Source organism: Parasteatoda tepidariorum, chromosome 10, assembly GCF_043381705.1.
Source record: "Parasteatoda tepidariorum isolate YZ-2023 chromosome 10, CAS_Ptep_4.0, whole genome shotgun sequence".
NCBI classification, from domain to species: domain Eukaryota; kingdom Metazoa; phylum Arthropoda; class Arachnida; order Araneae; family Theridiidae; genus Parasteatoda; species Parasteatoda tepidariorum.
This window is the reverse complement of record NC_092213.1, coordinates 80,087,547-80,110,013: the sequence shown is the minus strand read 5'-3', so window position 1 is coordinate 80,110,013 and position 22,467 is coordinate 80,087,547. Positions and strand designations below refer to the sequence as shown.

General features: G+C 31.7%; 1 long non-coding RNA gene across 1 annotated transcript; it reads right to left on the bottom strand.

The window, feature by feature from the left end:
• Window positions 1-10,728: 10,728 nt before the first annotated feature.
• Window positions 10,729-17,492, bottom strand: LOC139426777 (uncharacterized). Its single transcript, XR_011637989.1, has 3 exons — window positions 16,446-17,492; window positions 16,004-16,128; window positions 10,729-12,106 (listed from the first exon to the last, which is right to left on the bottom strand). It is a non-coding gene; the product is annotated as an uncharacterized lncRNA (long non-coding RNA).
• Window positions 17,493-22,467: the final 4,975 nt, after the last annotated feature.

Sequence of the window (22,467 nt, the reverse complement as noted above, 5' to 3'; positions counted from 1 at the left end):
TGATCCAAGTGGTCACCCACCCGCACACTGATCGTAGACAGTGATGCTTGACTTCGGTGATCTGCTGGAAATCGTGTCTTAACGATCAGTCCACCGCGGGACTACCAAAATCTAATTATAAGATTTTATTTTTTTCCTTGCTGTTGTTTGCGCATTTATGGGGAAAAGAAATTATGTAATTTTTATTAGTGAACNCACTTTACGGTAGAACAGTTTAACGAGGACCAATATTCCACACCCTCGGTCCCTACGCAAACTGATCCAAGTGGTCACCTACCCGCACACTGACCATAGCCAGAGATACTTGACTTCGGTGATCTACTGGGAACCGTGTCTTAACGATCAGTCCACTGCGGGATTACCAAAATCTAATTATAAGATTTTATTTATTTTCCTTGCTGTTGTTTAAGCATTTACGGGGAAAAGAAGTTATGTAATTTTTATTAGTGAACTTATTGTAATGTAAAGTGTTTTAATACTTCACAGCCTTTGGCCGCCAGCTCAGTCACCTTTCAAAATTATCATGTACAACAGATACATTTTAATGGTAATCAAGGCAAATACACAGCACAACAACATTTAAATCCTTCAACTCCAATTCTAACACCATAATTAGTTTTTTGCAATTTATTAATAAATTTTTTTTCACTGTCTTGCTATTGCCCAGTGGAACTACTAAGATTTCAATTTTTTTAACACAGAGGAAAAACTGTATTATAATGACATTTCTGTTTTTTAAAAAAAAACATAAGTCTGTTGAATAAAATGTAAAATATACAGTATTTAAATCACTAATTTTGTAATTTTCCCATTCATATGGTAACGATTTACCGGAAATTCTGGTTTTCAAAATTATAGTTCGTATTACCACACGCCTAGTAAAAAATAAAAACTGAAAAGTAAGTTTAAATGAAAAAATTAATTTTAACCTTTTCCGGGGGGCTGTGACAGCAGTTGTCACATCTGATCTTGAGGTCCTGTGGTGGGTATGTGACACTTTCAGCGTAAGAATAGGGGAAAAAAATCTCCTCCTCAGTTAATGTCATGCTCTAAGATATCATGATAGAATTAACAAATTTTCCACATTAACCAAACTCTATTACCAATTACAAAACCATATTTTATTGTTAATTTAAAAAAATCATTACCAAAGCGCATTGGTAAAAATAATCGGGGTCTTGGAGTTACTATAGAGTCAGCAACACGGTAAATTTTACCGTATTCTGTTAATTTTGACTGTACTTTTTTTTTCAGTGAAGAGATGTTTTGCAATACTGTCAAAATTCTAATTTATTTCCATTTCTGACGTGAGATATGATAACGAACTCATACCAATGATCCATTACTAGATACACTATTTATGCACCTTACAAGCCATAACTAGAGTATGGTATAATATATATAGATATACATGTTATTATTAGAAAAAGGAAAAGCTCTATCATCAATAATTGGTATGACAGTATGCGGGACCATAGCACAGTTTATGTTAAAAACTTCTACATCAGAAAGCAAAAATAAATCTAAATAATTACTTCTGATTAAATATATTTATGGTTTTTATTTACATAAAAATAAAAATTATTCTAAATAAAGACTTATTACTTTTTTTTTATATACATTTAACCGTCGTTGAACAGTCGTCCCAATTTTGGGTCTACTAATGTTGAACTCTGCAGCCTTGTAATTTTAAGCCAATCCAGAAGACAAGGGAACTCCTGGATCAGTGCCCCCAGAGGTATAATTTGTTATGGGAACATGGAGGACTTTGTGACTCGACAGATTTTCCGTGTATCAATCACAATTTATTACACGGGGAGTCTTCGGTCGGCGGGGATCGAACCCACCTCTTGAACATGGGCCCAGTGTCCTACCAACCAGGCTATCCCGGTCAAGACTTATTACTTTTTATTTTATAACAGTCCTTGAACAGCCGACCCAATTTTTGGGTTTACGACTACTAATGTTCAACTACGTAGCCTTGCAATTTTGAACCCAATCCATAAGACAAGGGAACTCCTAGATCAACTATTGGGAGAATTTTGCCTTCGTGGAGGACTTTTCGATGGAACTAACCCGCATTTGCGTTACATGGAGAGGAAGATCAGGAGAACCTCCCACGGTTAGCGTGACGGCAAGGAGACTCTAACCCATTACCCGTTTACCACTGAGAATATTTCACGTCCGCACTGTAGTCCGTGCAAGCCGGATGTGGAATTCGTATCTACCAGTCATCGCCGAGATTCGAACCCGGTTCACCTCATTAGAATGAGAACGCTCTATCCTCGAAGCCATCGCTGCTCTAGACTTCTTATTTTATTCTATATTTTATAACTGTTGATGTACAGCCGACCCAATTTTTGGGTATACGACTTCTAATGTTCAACTCCGTAGCCTTGTAACTTTGAACCAATCCAGAAGGCAAGGAAACTCCTGGATCAGTACCCCTAGAGGTATTGATTTGTTATGAGAACATGGAGGACTTTGCAACTCGACAGATTTATCGTGCATCAATCACCATTTACTACACGGTGAGTCTTCGACCGGCGGGGATCGAACCCACGAACTCTTGGACATGGGCCCAGGGCTCTATCGACCAAACTATCCCGGCACCTAGACTTCTTATTTAAGGTGAATCGAAATAAATACTTATTTTTTAACACTATTTAAATTATTGCTTAAGACAACCCCAAAAATCAATCATAACTATGCTGCCCTGCAAAAGAAAAATCAATATAAGCGATAAAAATTTCAAAATAAAGATTTTTTTTCTAAATTAAATTTTGTTTCATCAATTATTTGAAATTTTATTTTACCTTTCATAGCATTACAATAGAAAGAAAATAGTTGTCAAGCCAATTTTTACGAAATTTACTGTGAAGCACTTAAAGTTGTATTTTCATTTGCACAACAGTAAAGAGTTGCTACTATGCAGAGAAATACCCTAGTTTATAGTGCCACATAAGAAAAATTTATAGAAATAGATAATTTTTAAATCTTTTAAGTGAAACAAACGTAGACTCTTTTATTTTACATTATAACCGTCGTTTAATAGCCTACCCAAATTAGGGTTTACGAATACTAGTGTTCAACTCCGTAGCCTTGTAATTTTGAACCCTATCCAGAAGACAAAAAAACTCCTCGATCAAGTATTGGAAGAAATTTGCTTTCGTGGAGGACTTTTTGATGGAACTAACCCGCATTTGCGTCACACGCAGAGGAAGATCACGAGAACCTCCCAAGATTAGCCTGACGGTAAGGGGACTCTAACTCTTGATCCGTTAACCATTGAGAATATTTCACGTCAGCACTGTGGTCGGTCCAAGCCAGATGCGGAATTCGTGTCGACTGGGATTCGAACCTGGTTCATCTCATTGGAAGGCGAACGCTCTATTCTCTCAGCCAGGACGGCTCGAAAAAACACAGACTTCGCATTAAAAGAAAAAGAAGCCGTGAAATTTTTTTAATGATTAGCTTGATGATAAATTAACTCAAGATGAATTTTGGTTTACCTGTATATATTTTAGACTTTACTTTAAATGAGTTTGTGTTTAAAAAAAATGCAAAGATATAACAATTTTGTTACAAGTGGCAGCTTCAGTATTCCATCAAAACTAAACAATTATTTCATTTAGTAAGAAAAGTTTTAACGCGCCAATACCATTTTGCTATAAAGCACAAAAAATAAATAAATGAAATATCGAATTAAAAAAAATTAAGAAACAGAAGTTTTGCCACAAAATAATAAGTGAACTAATGATAAAGTTAATAGAATTTTGAATTCCATGAAAAAACCTTAAATAAGAAATTCAACTATGTATTATGAAATCTACTGGCATTGTTGCAAAAATAAATATTTCATATTGGACAAAAATACTTAAATTAAAATTTGCTTTGATATAACAACACATACTGACAGAAACCTTTGCCATCAAGTTTAAATTTAAAATCTTTACAAATAAACTATCATTTGTAATTATTGTAAAATAATGGTATGTGCCATATTAAGTTAAATCTCTCTGTCATAATTACTAAGTTGTGTTGTAGTTGTCAGAAATGTTTTAATTTAAATTTATAAAATATGTTCAAATATTAATTCAAAGTTTAAGATGACACAGGTCAGTCAAAAGCCCATTTATTTTGGTCTTTATTTAAAATCTCTTTTCCGAAATGTACATTTAGTAGTAAGAAATGGAAGACTTGAAACAAAAAAGTTATGAAATAATAAATGCATATAAAGTATATGGATATATATAGTATATGAAATAATATATTACCAATAGAATATAATATCTTCATATTGTGGAAATATTATCATTTCATATAATGATGGAATATATATTGTGATGTTCAGAATTTATTTCAGTTAAAATGTATGAAAGGTATTTAAATATTAACCTAAAATCTCAAGATATTAAAAACCCTTGCTGCAATAACATAGGCTAATCAACAACCTTTCCCATCGGTTTTTCTTTTTAAGAATCCTTTCACACAAACTAAACTTTTAAGTAGTATCATCTGTTATTAATCTAAGACATTGATTTGCATGTGTACTGAAGAGGCCTCAAATCAGGCAGATGTTTATATCATCACTAGTATGTTGTTTTTGTCAGAAATGATTTAATATAAAAAAAGAAATTTAAATACCAACCTAAGCTTAAGAAATTGAATACAGGTCAATGAACAGCTCGTTCAGTAGGATTTTTTATATTTGAATTCCCTTTAAACAAACTTATATTAAATCTAACACAATATAAACTAAAAGTATCATTCGTTATTAAGTTAGGATTCATTGTTCCAGTCCTGTTATGAACTATAGAAAGGATGTAAAAAAGAATTTTAAAACACAAAAATGTTTTTAACAATCAAAAATTGATTACATCTGTTGATTTTTAAAATAATATACAGTGGCCGAAAATATTTAAGTGAATTTTTTACGAAAACAATATTTAAACATGAGCTTTTGCTTTTAAAGCTAAATTTCTATTTCGAATGCTGAAATTGTATCTATCACTAATACAGAAAACTCTATCATAAATTTGAGAATAATGGTTCGGATAATTGTTTGATTTACCAAAATTTTATCGTAACAAATTGATAAGTATGTCTATTGAACTAAATCACAAGCATTAATTCTTTTTCGATACAAATCTATCAAGTTAAACTAATGACCACTCGAACCAAAATTTGGAGGAAATCTTGGTCTTGAAAACAAACACAAACTAATATCAGAAATAAAACATTTAAGTTTATTGATGCAATAAACTGCATCAACATGAGAGCACATTCATGAACACAATAAAATTCCAATACCAATAATTAGATTTAAATTTAATACAAGAAAACTTATTTTCGAAGCTAAAAAATTTTGTTATAATTTTATAATAAAATCTATTAAAAAATACAGTAAAATGATGACGATCTTAACAGATGAAAAATAAAAATGAAGCTTATAAACATATAAAGGTAATGACGTCACATAAACTGACCAAACCAACTAGAAGATTTGTGCACTCCGTGTCTACCTGGTGACACCAGATTGAATAAAGAACTGGTGTATCCAGTTTTCATATTGGAACGATCGGTGCAGGAAAACAGTGCAAATATTGGAATGTGTCCTTAGAGTAGAGTACTCACTTATTAAATAAATTCATGTTTTCCTTGGTTGTAATTATCATGAGCTTGTTACAATTTTTATACGTATTATAAAAAAATCACTTTTCTTGTAGATTTTAAAACATTTTAATGCATGTTAAAAAATGTGAAATTGTACACAGTTTAATTCCAATTTGTTATTAAAATTTCATTACATGCAATTGTAAAATGAACCAAATTTTTATTTGATAAAAATGTAGTATATTTAAAAAACTAAATTACTATAATTTTTACAAACATGATTAAGTAATTAACCACATAAAGTTGGAGTATATTGGAGAAGTAAGCAATTACACAAAGTTAGAATTCCAGGCAATAAGTGGAATTCGTATGCACATTATACATAATTTGTATTATAGATAAATAACCTTACAATTTGGCAATATAATAATAAATAGGCTCATCATGTACTTTATTTTTTTTCTTCACATATTTAGTTCATTAGTGTTAAATTTTGTTTGCAAAATTCAGATTAATTGAATATGTTTAACTTCATTTAATTTCGTATAAAAAGTTATAAAATTAAATATATAAAACATTAAGTTTATAATTTTAAAGAATAACTTGGTTTAATAATTGCAACAGAAAAATATCAGCAATAATAAACCGTATACCTGCCAACATTGAAGAAATAAAATAACGGAGTAAGTTTTGATACATCAAGCATAATCTTGTAAGTCAAAAAGGGAAATTCAAAATTGGAAATAATGTAAGCACTTACTGTTAGCAAAGTAAAAAATATGTATATAAAATCTTAATCTAAAGAAGATTTTTTAAAACCATTATTTATAATTACTTAAACTATTAATACTCAACATCAGTACTGGCTACAGCACCATCTGTTGAGGCATAAGAGAAGTATTTTTGCCATTAGCGGATGTTTTATTGACAATTTATTAATTTTTAATTTCTTCAACAAATAGAGAAATTTGAGAATATATAGTTAAACAGGATATAGGAGCAAAATACAGCAGTATTCGTTAAAAAAAAACAGGAGACTTGGCAGGTATGAAATCGTGAAAAACCCTCTGGGTGGGTATAAAGACGTTTTTTTTTTTTCATGGGCTGAGTCCATGATGACGATATTGCTGGAAATGCTAAAGTTTGGAGCTTTTTTACGCGAGCTGGATGAGGCCAGTTTGGTGGGAAAACTTGAGCTGGATGAAGTCACATTGTTAGAGAGAGTGAGGCGTTTGGATAATCTGTCCTTTGTAGTCTCTTCCGCCATAAAGCATTGAACAAGGGTATCACTTCTAATCATTAGTTTTCCTTTCATTAGACTCCTGAAGTCATGAACCAATACCATTTTTTTTAATAACCATCGTTGAACAGTCTACCCAATTTTGGGTTTACGACTACTAATGTTCAACTCCGTAGCCTTGTAATTTTGAGTCCATCCAGAAGACAAGAGAACTCATAGATCCGTATCCCCAGAGGTATGATTTGTTGCGGGAACATGAAGAACTTTGAGACTCGATAGATTTAATGTGCATCAGTCACCATTTACTACACAGGGAGTCTTCGCGCAGGCAGGTATCGGGCCTACGACCTCTTGGATATGGGCCCAGTGCCCTATCAACTAGGCTATCCCGGCTCAGCCAATACCATTTGAAATAAGTATGTAATTTGTAAGTGTGAATGCAATATGTGATAAACCAATTTAAAATTTAATCAAAATTTAAAAGTCTTTTTTTATGCACATCTAAAATAAGCAATCAACTAAACAACAGCAAAAATTAAAAACTCTAAATAATTGTTCGAATTTCAATTAATTATAAACAGTCTTACCTAAGGATAAAAACAATCTATACAACTTAGGAAACGGATGAAAATTGTATCCTTGATTTCATTATGTGTTTTAAAACAAGCCAAAAAATTTCTGCTATTGTGAATGGCAATTTTTTAATTATACCATCTCAAAAGCATAAATTACTAAGCTTGTAGTGCAGTTAAGCTCCATAAATTCTTTGAATAAATTCATCCTGAAACAATAGTTATGCATGTAATAAAATAAGTTTACAAAAACATAAGACTAATTTTATAATAAGTTAACAATAATAATTTTGTAATAAGTTTACAAAAGCATTTGACTAATAAGCCAAAATATTTCTGCTATTGTGAATGACAATTTTTTAATTATACCATCTCAAAAGCATAAATTACTAAGCTTGTAGTGCAGTTTAGCTCCATAAATTCTTTAAATTTATTCACCCAGAAACAACAGTTATGCCTGTAATAAAATAAGTTTACAAAAACATTTGACTTGGCAGAAGCATTTTAAATAAAATGGTTTAACAAAGGTCTTTTACGACTAAAACCGTTAGCTACCAAAACGTCTAACATAAAATATATAACAAAAAATACCAAGCAAAATGAATAATAAAAGCACAAAAAATTATTTTAAGTATTTCTGAATCAGTACCAGTTCCTGTCAACAACAAGATATAAATATACATCTTTCAATCTAATTATTTCATAATATAAATCAACTAAACATAATTGCATGACTGACATTTTTCCTAATAATATCAACTACTTAAACTAATTTTTTTATTACAGTGTATATAGAATACAAAAATTCACATAATAATCTTTTCTTTTCATAAAGTTCATCCAATTAACTTAATAGGAAAAAATGAATTTTATACCTTAATAAATATTTGACATACCAACATAATTTTTAAATATGTATAATTGAAGAACACTTTCTCTTATTTAAAGATCGAGAATAATTGTAAATTTTGCAATTGGCCAGTTGTAGCATTTTTAACAGTGGCCACTTTTCCAAAAATAGAAAGTGTTAAGAAATTAAAAATAATAATAATAATAGTATTGTAAGGCTTTTTCTTTGAAAAATCTCTCATAATAAGTTAAATATTACAAGGTTCATTTCTAAAATGTAAAAAAGGAACAAGTGTGAAATAAAGTAATTTTAAGAAAACTAAAATATTCATAAAAATTTCAAATTTTTTAAAATAATTTTAAAAAAAAGTACATTCTCAACGAAAAAAGCGGTCATCGGGTGATGGCAGGCAGATTAATTTTTAATCCCACTTGTTGTATTCAGACACTCTGTGGTTAGCGGCAAACAGCATACGAAGCAAAGAAGGTTAAACGTCAAAAATCTTTAAAAAGATTATTTTCAATGTTAAAGGTATGTTAAAAAAAAAAATATTAAAATAGATATACTATGTGGCATAATTAATTTTTAAAAAATGCCAATACTTTTCTACTAAAAACAATTAAAGCACTTTTAATTGAATTTCTTAATTAAATTTAATTTTTTAAAGTAACCTGTATAACTTGAAAGCTCTTTATATCAAATTTCTCGCCTTTCCCGTGAGATTCAAGATAAACAGATACGACTGTATTAGGAATAGGTAATGTTTGCTTAGACTCTCAACGAATTATAGCATGTTATAATTCGTTGATATAATATTATTACAGGGTTCCTACACTATTTTGAGAAAACAATATCCTGACTTTTGCAGGTTTATCCTGACATTTTACAATAAAATTCCTGACCTGCCGTTTCCCACTCCAGCAAAACTTTTAACATTGCAGTTTCAATAAGTAATAATATGCTACTTAGTCATAAATATCATATATTGAATAAGATAAACACTTATATATTAAAGTGGAATTGCATAATAGCACTTTATCCCAAATTATATTTTCAGAAAACTTGTGAAACATATTTTTAATTATCATGATTAGATAAAACTTTTAGTGTGTTTTTGTAGTTAGATACGAAAACTATTTAAATAAAAAGATCAAGAAAATCTGTTGGATTATGGAAATATTATTTTATTCAATGTTAAGTGGAACCAAATGCACGAGCCTCGTCAGGATATAAAGGGTTATTCAAATCTGCGAGATATGTATCAGTATCCTCAAATAATATTTACTCTTAAAACATACTAGAACATCTGTTAAAGTTATAAATTTTTAAAAATCACCAATTCACTTCAAACTGACTTTTCTTTTAAAAGATAATATTGAAATATAAAGGGGAAAAAGTCAAGAAAAGTTAATTATATACAAATAAAAATGCAGATAGAAAAATTATGCAACTTGTGGGAAAAATAAAATCAAAAATGTCTTCTTCTTTTTCAGTATTTTTAAATTTATTTCCGTAATACTGTAAGCTTCCGGAGAAACTCAGGGGCTCCTATGTTATATAATATTTCTTAACATATTTTGTTGTTTGACTCAAGTTGTGGTGGAATCTAGAACATCGATCTGTTTCGTCAATTTAGATTTTCTTAATTTCAAATCATCTATCTTTTCTTTTATTCGTTTTCTAGAAATTCCAGCTTTTTTATTCTCTTCGTTTTTCTTTTTTTAGGCTTCTAATGCATGTCTCCATCTTGTTCTAGATCCTTTTACAGCATCTAGCATTTTTTCATTAATGTCTATGTTTTTTATTCCATTTATAAATAAAACATAATCATACACACGCCTTTGTGAAATAATAGAGTCTTCATTGAGGTTTCAAACCAATAAGCTTTTATTAATTGAAAAAACCCCTTCGACTGTTACGTTACCATGAGAGAGGATAAGAACAATTTTTATAACTTCCAACAAATTGTCAATTTTTTTTTCTCTGTGCAAATATTTATCTAATCTCTTTTTCTGTGGATTAAACTCTAAGAAACTCTTTTGCTCTTCTTTTTTCTTGACAGCATCACAAAACAGTAAAAATTGCTTTTTCTGCTGTTGCTTCAGCTACTGTTGTCTGTAAACCACTAATTCACACAAAGAGCAATAAACCTAGCAACCCTATCAAAAATTCCTTATCATTGGATAAACAGGAGGAAAATTGCTAACAGGACAGGTTCTACAAGGGAAAGAGGAATGTTATTATGAGGAAATTACATATTTTGAATTACAGAATTTTTCTTTGAAACTTTATTTTTGCCTGTCAGTCTTTGAATGAACAACAGTTTTTTTTTTATTTTCCTAACTTTATGAATATGTAAGAAAAATCCTGACTTTTTAGCTCAATTTTAGAATATCCTGACTTTTGCAGGTTTTCCTGACCGTGTAGGAACCCTGTTGNAATCTCCCACAAATTTTCAAATTTTTTTTCTCCGTGCAAATATTTCGAAAAAAATTATCTAATCTCTTTTGCTATGGATTAAACTCTAAGAAACTCTTTTGTTCTTCGTTTTTTTTTTCTTTTTTTGGCAGCATCACAAAACAGTAAAAATTTCTTTTTTGATTTTTCTGCTACTATTGTCTGTAAACCAGTTATTCACACAAAGAGCAATAAACCTAGCAACCCCATCAAAAATTCCTTATCATTGGATAAACAGGAGGAAAATTGCTAACAGGAAAGTTCTACCAGGGAAAGAGGAATGTTATTATGAGGAAATTACATATTTTGAATTACAGAATTTTTCCTTGAAACTTTATTTTTGCCTGTCAGTCTTTGAATGAACAATAGTTTTTTTTTATTTTCCTAACTTTATGAATATGTAAGAGAAATCCTGACTTTTTAGCTTAATTTTAGAATATCCTGACTTTTGCAGGTTTTCCTGACCGTGTAGGAACCCTGTATTATAATATGTTACAATATTATACATGTTTTATTACATGTGTAATAAGAGGAACCACTGATTTATGTTTGATACATTTTTTGAACAATAATTTTTCTATTTTATTAAACATTTTTCATTGGCTTTCACAATTACATAGTTACAATTGTTATCAAATGTGCTTTAAGTTATGCTTAAAACTATTTGATTCAAAAACTTCACTGTCTTAAAAAATATACAGATGAAAATAAAAGCTGACATGGTTCAATCGCTCAAAAATAAGATGAACAATCAAAATAGAACATATCTCAATGACAAGATTCTAACAGTGTGCAGCAATAGAAGATTTACATTATTCTTGATAACAGACATATCTATTACAAGGTGCATAGCCAGATTTTAAACAAAATATAAGTACCTTTTAAACACTCAAAAAATATTTTTAATAATTTTCCAAAATAAAAAAATTAGAATTAGGATCTGTGCAGCAATAAAAATTATTTTTTACTATCGTTTAGAGTTCAAAAACATCGTCAAAAACTTTACATAATCATGATATAAAAATAAATAAATAAAAAAACAAGTTTCTTATAAATATTGAATAATTCAGAGAAAATTGTGAAAATCATGCATTTTTTGTAATTTAGAACGACAATCAACAAGACAAAGAAAAAATATTTTTTTTAAAGATAGAAAATTTAAGCACTTTTTACAAACTCCGAACAAAAAAAGCACCTTTAAGGGCGTGTAAAAAACATAAATAAAAAAAGTACCTCTAAGCACTTCTTAAAAACTCTACACATCCTGTATCACGTTCTAGTAAGGTTTTAAAGAGCGTCTGGTTTGTCTGATGTAGCCAAGGTTGCATTGGCTAAGAAAGAGGTAAATACTCCAGTAATTTTCAATAGGATCTATAAGAGACAAATTTAATTTTGTTAAACTACCTAATAATGACTTTAAAAGAAGATAATTTGATAGCAAAGGGGAGAAAAAAATTGTATAATAACAAAGTTCCCTGCAAATTTTAAAAGAAGACGGTGAGGTGAGGCGAGCAAGTGAGTTTAACAAATGCTTAATCCGTGGTAAAACCATGGTTAGCAACAAGCGAGGAGGAGAAGTTTGGAGTTTAAAGAAGTGTCATGGCAAAGGTTAAGAGCGTGGAAAACAAAAACATAAAATGCAGAAATATTCTGACCATTAGGAACGGCAAATTTACAATAAGCAGAAGTGGAAAAATGATTAGGTAGTTTAGTATATTTATAACAAGCTTTACTCAATATTTTTTTTAAAAAATGATTTTTTATTATATGGAATTTTAATTTTTAACTTTTTCTTCAATAACTAATTTATTACTAAATGTAATTTCTTTTTTTAAAAAAACCGTACATGCCCATGGCAGATTTTTATTTTAACAGCAGAATTTGACATACAAACATTATGCGTAAAAAAAATCTTTACACTTCCATTTCTAAACTTTTTTTTTAGTACTCATTGCCTTACAGCAAGAATTACCTCAGTAAAAGAAAGAATATGTTTCTCTGCGAATGGATTTTCAAATACAACAGAGGCAACGCAAGACATATAATCTGTATATTCCATATAGTTTGTCTACAGTAAAAACTCCCCCCGCCACAAAGCCTGAGGCCGTTTCTGCTATGGAAACAAGAATATCACATTTTAGGGAGGGAAGCTTCACTTCACTCTAGGGCTAACACGCGAGACCAAAGAAACAGATTCCCTTTCTCTCATCGACACGAACCAAAACCTGCCCTAAAGAATGACACAACACACCTGTTTGAAATAGTTATACATTGTTAGCATAGTCAACGCCACGGGTCCAGATGAATGGCAAGGAGAGTTCTTACATTAGACAACAGGGGTCGTTTTAGAAGAAATTTGGGTCTGTTAACGGACCATTCACAAAATATATTTCCATAAAAATAGACCCTTCACAAAATAATTTATCTTTTAATCGGACCCTTCACAATTTTGTTTATCTTCATTATTGTTTTGTTAATCCTGAGGGAAAAAAAGAAAGGCGATTCTAAACGAACTAAGTTTTCCAAGTGTCCTTAAGTTTAAATTCTAAATGTAGTAATCTAAGAAAATATTTCTACTTTTACAAACATAGTGTCAACATTCTTATTGATATTAAATGATAGTTTTTTTTTTTGTAAATAAATAATTGATCAATTCATATTTATTCATAAAATTAATTATTAGAATATTATGTAAATAAAAATTAATTTCTGGAAATTTTTTAAATAAAATATTACAAATTTAAGAATTGTTTAAGTTTACTTAATGTGGAACACATTAAAAGTGATACATTACTAAGTTGTGTTATTTAAAATATGTCCATTGAAATTATTAAAAATGTGAGTGATTTTGTTTCCATTATTCGCCCGAAATGAATATTCTGCGTTCATCAGTACAGGCTAAATACCAAATAGTTGTATGTTGCATCTCTAATTTAGTAGCAGCAATTGTTGAGCATAACCTTGTATCTATTCACAATTTAAAAACTTCTTGGAAAGGTTTTTAGCAATTTTTGCAATAACAGGACCCTATTTGCACAAATTAACAAAAGCAGGACCCTAGTTGAAAAAATATGACTTAACGCTTATTTTATATTTCCAAATTATGAGTAGTTTTTTTCGCAATTTTACAAAAACAAGACCTTTCACAAAATGTCTGGACAGACCCCTGATGACACACCCAATTTAATCTTAACAGCAAAATTTTTTTTTTTTAATACTTTTCAGTATTTCAAAAATTTGATTTAAAAAGTCCAATTTAAAAATAAATAAATAATGGATTCTTATTGTTTTGTTCTGTATAAAGATGGGTAACTAAAAATAAAGAAAGCCATTTCAAAAACGCATTTGCCAAAAGGCCATTGCATTGCGGGATATCCTATTTATATTGCCTGACGTTCTCCTTTTATATCAAATCCAGCTTTCTGGGAAAGGGGGGTGGTCCATGGTGAGTGTGGGAGTATTACAATGTAGGTGGTAGTTAAACTACCCGCGGTAGATTTTCCGTTCATGGTCAAGTTTTGAAAATGCCGACAAAGTTTACAAAAAAAGAAACAACACAATGATATTGGATATTATCATTCCACTAGATTTAAAAAGTAAAAAAAAAAAGAAACTTTTTAAAAAAGGTTTCTTTTTCCAAAAGGTGTTTCGCGTAACCCTGGAGAGTCACGGGGGTTCCGAAAGTTAAGACCATTTCTTTCTTTTCCTGTTCTTTTTTTAAACCAGCAATGGATTTGATAGCTATAATTATATTTATTTTTAATAAATAACCCATAACTTATTTATTACTTTTAACACTTTACTTTTATGAAATTATTAATGTAAAACGCAAATGAAATCAGAAATAGTAAAAAAAAAATTTTGATTCACAATTTATTAAACAAATTATGAAAAGAAAAAAATATTCAATGAAAAAAAATTCCATCAGCATCTCGTATCGAAATTTTTAAAGTGACTTAATGCTTATTTTATATACTGAGCAGTTTTTTCACAATTTTACAAAAACAGGACCTTTCACAAAATGTCGGGACAAACCCCTGGGCAAATTATAGGCTGATTTCTAGAGAACTAGTTCATTTCTATCAATTTTTGCTGAACCCGATGAAAGGTAAATCGTTCCATGGTAACAAATGTGTCAGAAAATAAACAGTCATAGTTATAATTGGAGATATTTTCATAAGTGTGGTGAAAGTGGCTACTAGATATTGATTACCCTTTGAGTTGATTCCTTTATTAAGAATTTGAATTGTATCTCCGCACCTAACTATTTTTTTTAATAAAACTCATATAAAATCAAACAGAATTACATGAAGCTGAGGGGATTTTATTAACGACTTTGTCAACCTTCATCTATCAAAAGGTACCTTCGGATAGAATCAAGTTAATATGTGTTGTATACTAGTATTCACCGGATTTATTTATTTATTATTTTTTGAGCATATATTTTAAGCAAGTCAACTGTTTAATGTGGACCATGAATCGATGATCACATATCACATCCAGGTCACTTGAGAGGTGATTTTATCTATCAAAAGGTACCTCTGGATAGAATCATGTTACCATGTATAAGCCCTTTTCTAGCACTCAAAAAATATTTTTTAGCACTTTAAAAAAATATATATTTAGGCAGGGTTGGAAAGTTTTTGACAACTGACGGTTTTATCTTGTTTTAACCGTCAAGTCAAAAAAAATTAATAATAATAATAATAAATAGAGAGAAAAAACCTTATGGCATTGTTTTTAACAATTGTCAAAAATCATGAAATTTTGAATCATGTAAAACGCATGGCGTTTTCATCGCTACGGACTGACAATAACCCGAAATAGATTGGGATTTAATTAATTGGGAAAACGTTGCATAGATCAATGTAAACAGTGTCTTTTTGTGTAATTTGTAGCAAAAATCAACATGGTAAAGGAAAAATCTCATTTTTTAAATGGGAAAATTATGCACTTTTTAAAAACACCCAATGAAAAAAGCACCTTTAAGGCCTTTTAAAACACAAAAAGCGAAAATAAGCACTTTTAAGCACCTAAAAACGCTAGGCACCTTGATATTAGAGAATTGGTATTTAATATTTAGAGTGATAGTTATGCCACAAAACTCAGGGAGGAGGGTTAGGTCATATCCAAATACAAAATTCCAAATAAGAACTGCTTCTGACTACTTTACAAGACTTGTAGGAACACTAAACAGTAAGTCAAAGCAAAATAATAGTTTGAGAAGTAATAAGTTTTAATTCTATGAAAAGAAACTAAATTATATACCTGTGGATTCATACCTTTTGGGTTTGATACTTAGTACATAGCTATAGACAGAGAACGAAATAAAGTGTCTGAGACAACATGTTCATGATCCACATTCATTGATTTTATGTCCAAAAAATGTCAACCTGAAAACAGCAGCACATGAATAAAAGTTGGATAATTTTGGCGAAAACAAACTACATAGAAAAAAATTAATAAACTGAAATATATAAGCTTGTAAATACAATGTTATACAACAGATATGGCAGAACAGTACACAAAGAGCAAGGTTGATTAATTCATTTCATATATCATTTTTATACGGTAATTACACTTTTTTTTCACATGGTGAAAACATGAATGATGTAGTGTCGCGAATCAGTTAACACACTAGATATCAGAATACAAATATATGTTCATAAATTAATCAGTTAATACAAATTTAACTTAGACGGATGATTACCATCATTAAATCGTTTTCTAGCAATTCTGCCTTTTTAAATAATTCAGCCTTTTAAATGAATACCTGCAATACATGTAATATTTCGATTCCCTGTCCATTTAATATTCTTTCGAGGAATTTCCCAAAGTTTATGCTCTCTTTTCCAGAGGACTGTCCTGTTTTTTATTTTCTCGAATTAATAAATAAATTTTTCAAACTTTTCATCTGAAGTAAATCAATATCCAACAAAAAAACGTAGCTGTTATGTTATTTTTCCTTGGCATGGCAAAATCATCCATCTAGACTCCATGGGCAAGATAGCAAAATCAAAATGAAGTTTTTGTTTTGCTATGTATGCTTCATGCTGCCCATGTCTGTTGGATTTAAAATAAGCTTTGAACTTTCAAATCTTTTTGGAGACGCAGTAGCTGTAAGTAGTAAGCTGCACAATTGGCTATCGAAATGCGCCACTCGAATCACTATTACAGTCCCTCAGTGGACTGATCGTAATGACATGGTTTCCAGTAGAATACTGAAATCAGTCATCACTGGTTGCTGTCAGTAAGAAGGTGGATGATCACTTTAATTAACCTGCGTAGGGACCGAGGGTGCGCGGTATCAGTCCTCGTTGAACTGTTCTACAGTGAAGTGTTTGAATTCGTGCGCATATCGTCGGGCTACCAAGGAAAGGATCCATCCCTTCTGCCGAGGATCATTGCGATGCCATGTTGATTAAAATATGGCATGTCTTTGGATCATCTTCAGGGATGTTTCCCAGACAGTCGCCATTAGTCCATTGTGCTGCTACAGTGTGATGTAAATAAAGTACCTACCTACCATGCTAACTTGACCCAACTCTCGAACCACTGGACTGCCATAGGTGCCGCGGTAGTCATGTGGTTAGAGAGTTGGATTTCGTTTCTGAGGAAGCTGGGGATCGATCCTGTAATCCACTTGCAAAATCTGTGGAATCGAAAGCCCTGTGGTCGGTCGCTGAGCAGTACCACAGGTACAGCGATCAGGAGAAATTTCCTTCCTCTTCAGATCTATTTCTATATTTATGCTTAACTTAAGGAATCTCATGTATTGGATTCGCGCTGCAGGGGATCCAAATTGCATGGGTATGTCTTCAGATTATTCCAAGGGATGCTTCCCAGATCGTCGCCAATAGTCCCTTGTACAACTTTAGTGCGACGTGACATAAATAAAGTACCTACCTACCTCTTGCGCTGTACAACTAAAGAAAAAGCATATTCAAGTAATCATGATCATAGCACTCAAGTTAATTAACTGAAAATAAAAAAGATTAACTATGTGTTAAATGATATTTGCTTTGTACTATGTACTTTCCAGATTTTAGTAATATACATTGAAAAGCGTTGCACATTCATTTAGTATGTAATAAATGCAAATCGGCAGTTTCATCGGAATTTTAAAGTAAAATGTTGTTGTTGTTGTTGTTGTTAATTTACGTCGCACTAGAGCTGCACAATGGGCTATTGGCGACGGTCTGGGAAACATCCCGGAGGATGATCCGGAGACATGCCATCACAATTTTGATCCTCTGCGGAGGGGATGGCACCCCCGCTTCGGTAGCCCGACGACCTGCGCGCGAAGTCGAGCACTTTACGGTAGCACAGTTTAACGAGGACCAATACCGCACACCCTCGGTCCCTACGCAGACTGATCCAAGTGGTCACCCACCCGCACACTGACCGTAGCCAGTGATGCCTGACTTCGGTGATCTGCTGGGAACCGTGTCTTAACGATCAGTCCACTGCGGGACTTTAAAGTAAAAAGGTACTATATAACATAATACGGTTATTTTCAAATAAATTATGGTGCATTGAAACAATAACAAACAAATAAAAATTTTATAAATATAATATCGCAAGAAATCAAACAGTATAAATTTTTAAAGGGAATTATAAACTTGCAGCCAGTAGGAGTTGGGAAACCTCAATAAGATTGATATTGCGTTGGTTAATGCTGTTCAGGGACGTAGGTAAGGGAGAGGTTTAGGGGATTTTAACACCCCCATTGTAAATGGCAATATTTTCTCAAACTATTTATTTTTTTAAAAAATGTTGCTTACATTATTGATTTTATTATGTCAAAAACAACACTTAAAATATCCTTTAACGACATCGATATGATGCTCTTTTGTAAAATATTTGTTCCACCCTCACAAGGAAGTAATACTCTGGTCTGGACGATACCCGTGTATCTTCGTGTCGTTTACTTACTAAGTTAGTCGATTCCTCTTTACAATAGGGAAGTGTTACCCTGCTTCAAATTACCCTGCTTTATCTACACTTATGGGGGATCATTTTTAAGGGCGAACACGGCATATCTACAGTTTGTCTAAAGTAAGAACTCCCCTAGCCATTCGTATGGACCTGTGGCAGTAACTATGATAACAAGGTATAACTATTTCAAATAGGGGTGAAGTGTCACTGTATAGGACAGGCTTTGGCTCGAGTCGGCGAGAGAAAGGTAATCTTTTTTTCCGGTGTGAAGAGAAGATATTGTCGACATTCGTTTGGACCTGTGGCGGTGACTATGGTAACGAGGTATGACTATTTCAAGTAGCGGTGCGGGGTCACTGTTTTGGAGATGTTTCGACGAGAGAAAGGGAATATCTTTCTTTGGTCTATTGTGTTAGTCCTAGAACGAAGCTACCCTCCCTAAAATGCGATATTCTTGTTTCCATAGCAGCAGGCGGCCCCAGACTATGTCGCGAGGGGAGTTCTTACCTTAGACAAACTATATAGGATGTAGAAAACTTGTCTGTTTGAATCTGTTTATAAATGCTTCATAGGGAAATTTTGGAGGCCCCTTTTTAGGATAGAAATACGATGTAACCAGTAGACAGAAGGTGTTCTAAGAGTAGTCCTAACTGATAGGTAAGTTTAAAAAGGGGGTGACTCTCAAATCAAACATTTTCTTGACATTTCAGTCGGGAAAATTTTAACGTGGTGCTCTTAAATTTTGTTTTAACTCTGTGGCTGTCTTCCAAACTTTTAGTACATTTTTAAGTCAACTTATATTTTAATTTCGTGAACTAATTCTAATCGTATATTATTGTATTTTCCTTTTTTTAATATGTTCTACGATTTTTATTAATAATTACTTTCCTGCGTTTGACACTTTGCTGTGAAAATGATTTGTTTATTTTATTTCAAAATGGAGTTTTTTAATCAGTTCAAAAAACATCCTCGAAGGATTTTTTTCATTTGGATGTAAGCTAATATTTAATTCTATTATATAGGATATATGTAAAGGCTAAATCTGCATTAGATTTTAAATTGCCAAAATAATAATACATATACTAATTGATACAATATACAATTAAAGATTTAAATTGCAATANTATCTCGCTGACGATCGCGAGTGAGAAAAAAATCAGATGAACAACATCTCGTGAACGAACTTGTGCGTGAATGTTTATATTTTAGCAAAACTACAGTTCAAAGTTCGGAAGTAGAAGTTGAAGTAGCATAGTCTCATCTCACAACTGCGTCAGGGGGCAGTTGTTGTTTGGGAGTTTGACTCGGTAGTGAGGATACTGCACAACTTATATTTTAATTTCGTGGAATATTTCTAATCGTGTATTATTGTATTTTCCTTTTATTAATATTTTATTCAATTTTCATTAATAATTTCTTTCTTGCATTTGACACTTTTCTGTGAAAATGATTTTTTTCTTTCATTTTTAAATGGTGTTCTTTAATCAGTTCAAAAAACATCCTCAAGGAATATTACTCATTTGGATGTAAGCTAATATTTAACTCTATTATACAGGATGAATGTAAACCTGCATCCGATTTGAAATTGTCAAAATATTAATACATATAATTGATACAATATACAATTAAAGATTTAAATTGCAATATATATTTCATAAATTAGTTCTCTCTTTCTACGGGTTTTGTAATCGTCCCATTGTTATATTTATTACAAAATAACTCTTATCAAAAATAAAAATATATTAAATATTACTAACGTAATAACTCAAAAGATAGAACTGATTAAGAAAATGAAACAAATTTGTTTTCAATCAATAAAGTAAAAAAATATATACAGTAATTAAGTGAAGTTGCATGTTGACAGCTGAAAATCTGCTCTGATTCAAATACTTTTATGTAATATATATAATATAAAAATGAAATATTTAAGTTATTTAAAATAATTAAAAATGAACTTAATTAATACCTAAAATGAAATAAGTTATTTTAAAATCATTAATGTTTTCATTGAAATTGGGTTGCAAAGAAATTTTTTAGTTAAGTTTAAAAGTAAGGCGTTTTTGTTATATAGATCCAGTTTTACATTTTAAACTTTTAAATTTGAGATTAAACATCGGCAATTGTTTAAAAGTTTTAATTTGAAGAAACATGCGTAATAAATGTATGAAAATATTTAATCAGTCACAATTTTTTTTAAATTTCTTTATAAGGTAATCACTCTAAAGGAAATGGCAAAAAAGTTTTTTTGGGAAAAATATAATATTTCAAAACCATTATTTACCAATAGTATCTTTTCCGGACATTATGCATTTTGGATAAATTAAATCCATATTTAAGAGAGAGAGAGAGAGAGAGAGTAACTATGTAAATCTGAGACCTACAATATATTATATTTTCTCTTCTTTAAAATTCTCATTAAATTTTCGTACTCCTAAATCTATATTTCAAAAATCATGATTTGACTAAAAGTACATTATATTAATATAGAGATGAAAGAGGCTTTACTTTTTTATATTTTATAACCGTCGTTGAACAGCCGACTCAATTTTTGGGTTCACGACTACAAATGTTCAACTCCGTAGCCTTGTAATTTTGAACCCAATCCAGAAGATAAGGAAACTCCTGAATCGAATATTGGGAGAAATTTGCCTTCGCGCAGGTCTTTTTGATGGAACTAACCCGGATTTGCGCTACATAGAGAGGAAGATCACGAGAACCTCCCACCGTTAGCCTGACGGTAAGGGGACTCTAACCCATAATCCGTCTTCCCTTGAGGATATTTCACGTCAGTGTGGTCTGTGCAAGATGGAATTCGTATCGACCAGCCATCGTCGGGATCGAACCCGGTTCACCTCATTGGAAGGCGAACGTTCTATCCCCTGAGCTATCACGGCTCAAAGAGGCTTTACTGCTCTAAACGTAAATGTTACGCAAGCAATGAAAAAATAATCAAATAGAGTTAATCTAAGTTCAGTGTTAAAATAATGGAGAAAGCAAATATAATGAAAGTAAAAAATTTTTAATATTTATAATACACTCTATAACAAAAAAGTCGGCGCACCAAGAAGGAATTGTCCGATTGAAACGAAAATTGATAGATAGGAAGACAATGTACAGAATAGTAAATGATTAAAATTTCAGAACAATTGAATAATTTATTGCAGAGTTATAGTAACAAGTTCAATAAGGTGTTGACCCGCCTCTAGCCTGGATACAAGCTGCCACACGGCGTGGCATAGACCGATAAAGCTCCCGGATGGTCTCTTGCGGTATTTCCTGCCAAATTCGATCCAATTGTCGAACGAGGTCATCAACATTCCGTGCCAGATGCAATCGCCTTCCCATCATATCCCAGACATGCTCGATGGGAGAGAGATCTGGTGATCTGGCAGGCCAAGGAAGAGTTTGACAAGCTTGCAGACAGTTCATAGCAACACGTGCCGTATGTGGTCTGGCATTGTCCTGCTGAAAAACCAGCCCAGGGCGCTGCAAAAGGAACGGTAGCAAAACAGGTCTTAGGATGTCGTCGACGTACCGCTGTGCAGTAAGTGTACCTCTAATGACGACCAAAGGGGTCCGGCTGTCAAAGGAAATGGCACCCCAGACCATAATGCCTTGTTGAGGGCCGGTGTGGCGTGCAATAGTGAAGGCAGGATCCCCCCTCTGCCCTGTGCGTCTCCAAACACGTCTTCGATGATCGTCAGGACACAGTTGGAAGCGGGATTCGTCGCTAAAGACTATACGTCCCCAGTCGGCATCATTCCAGCCATATCTGTTCAAAACATTCATGCATA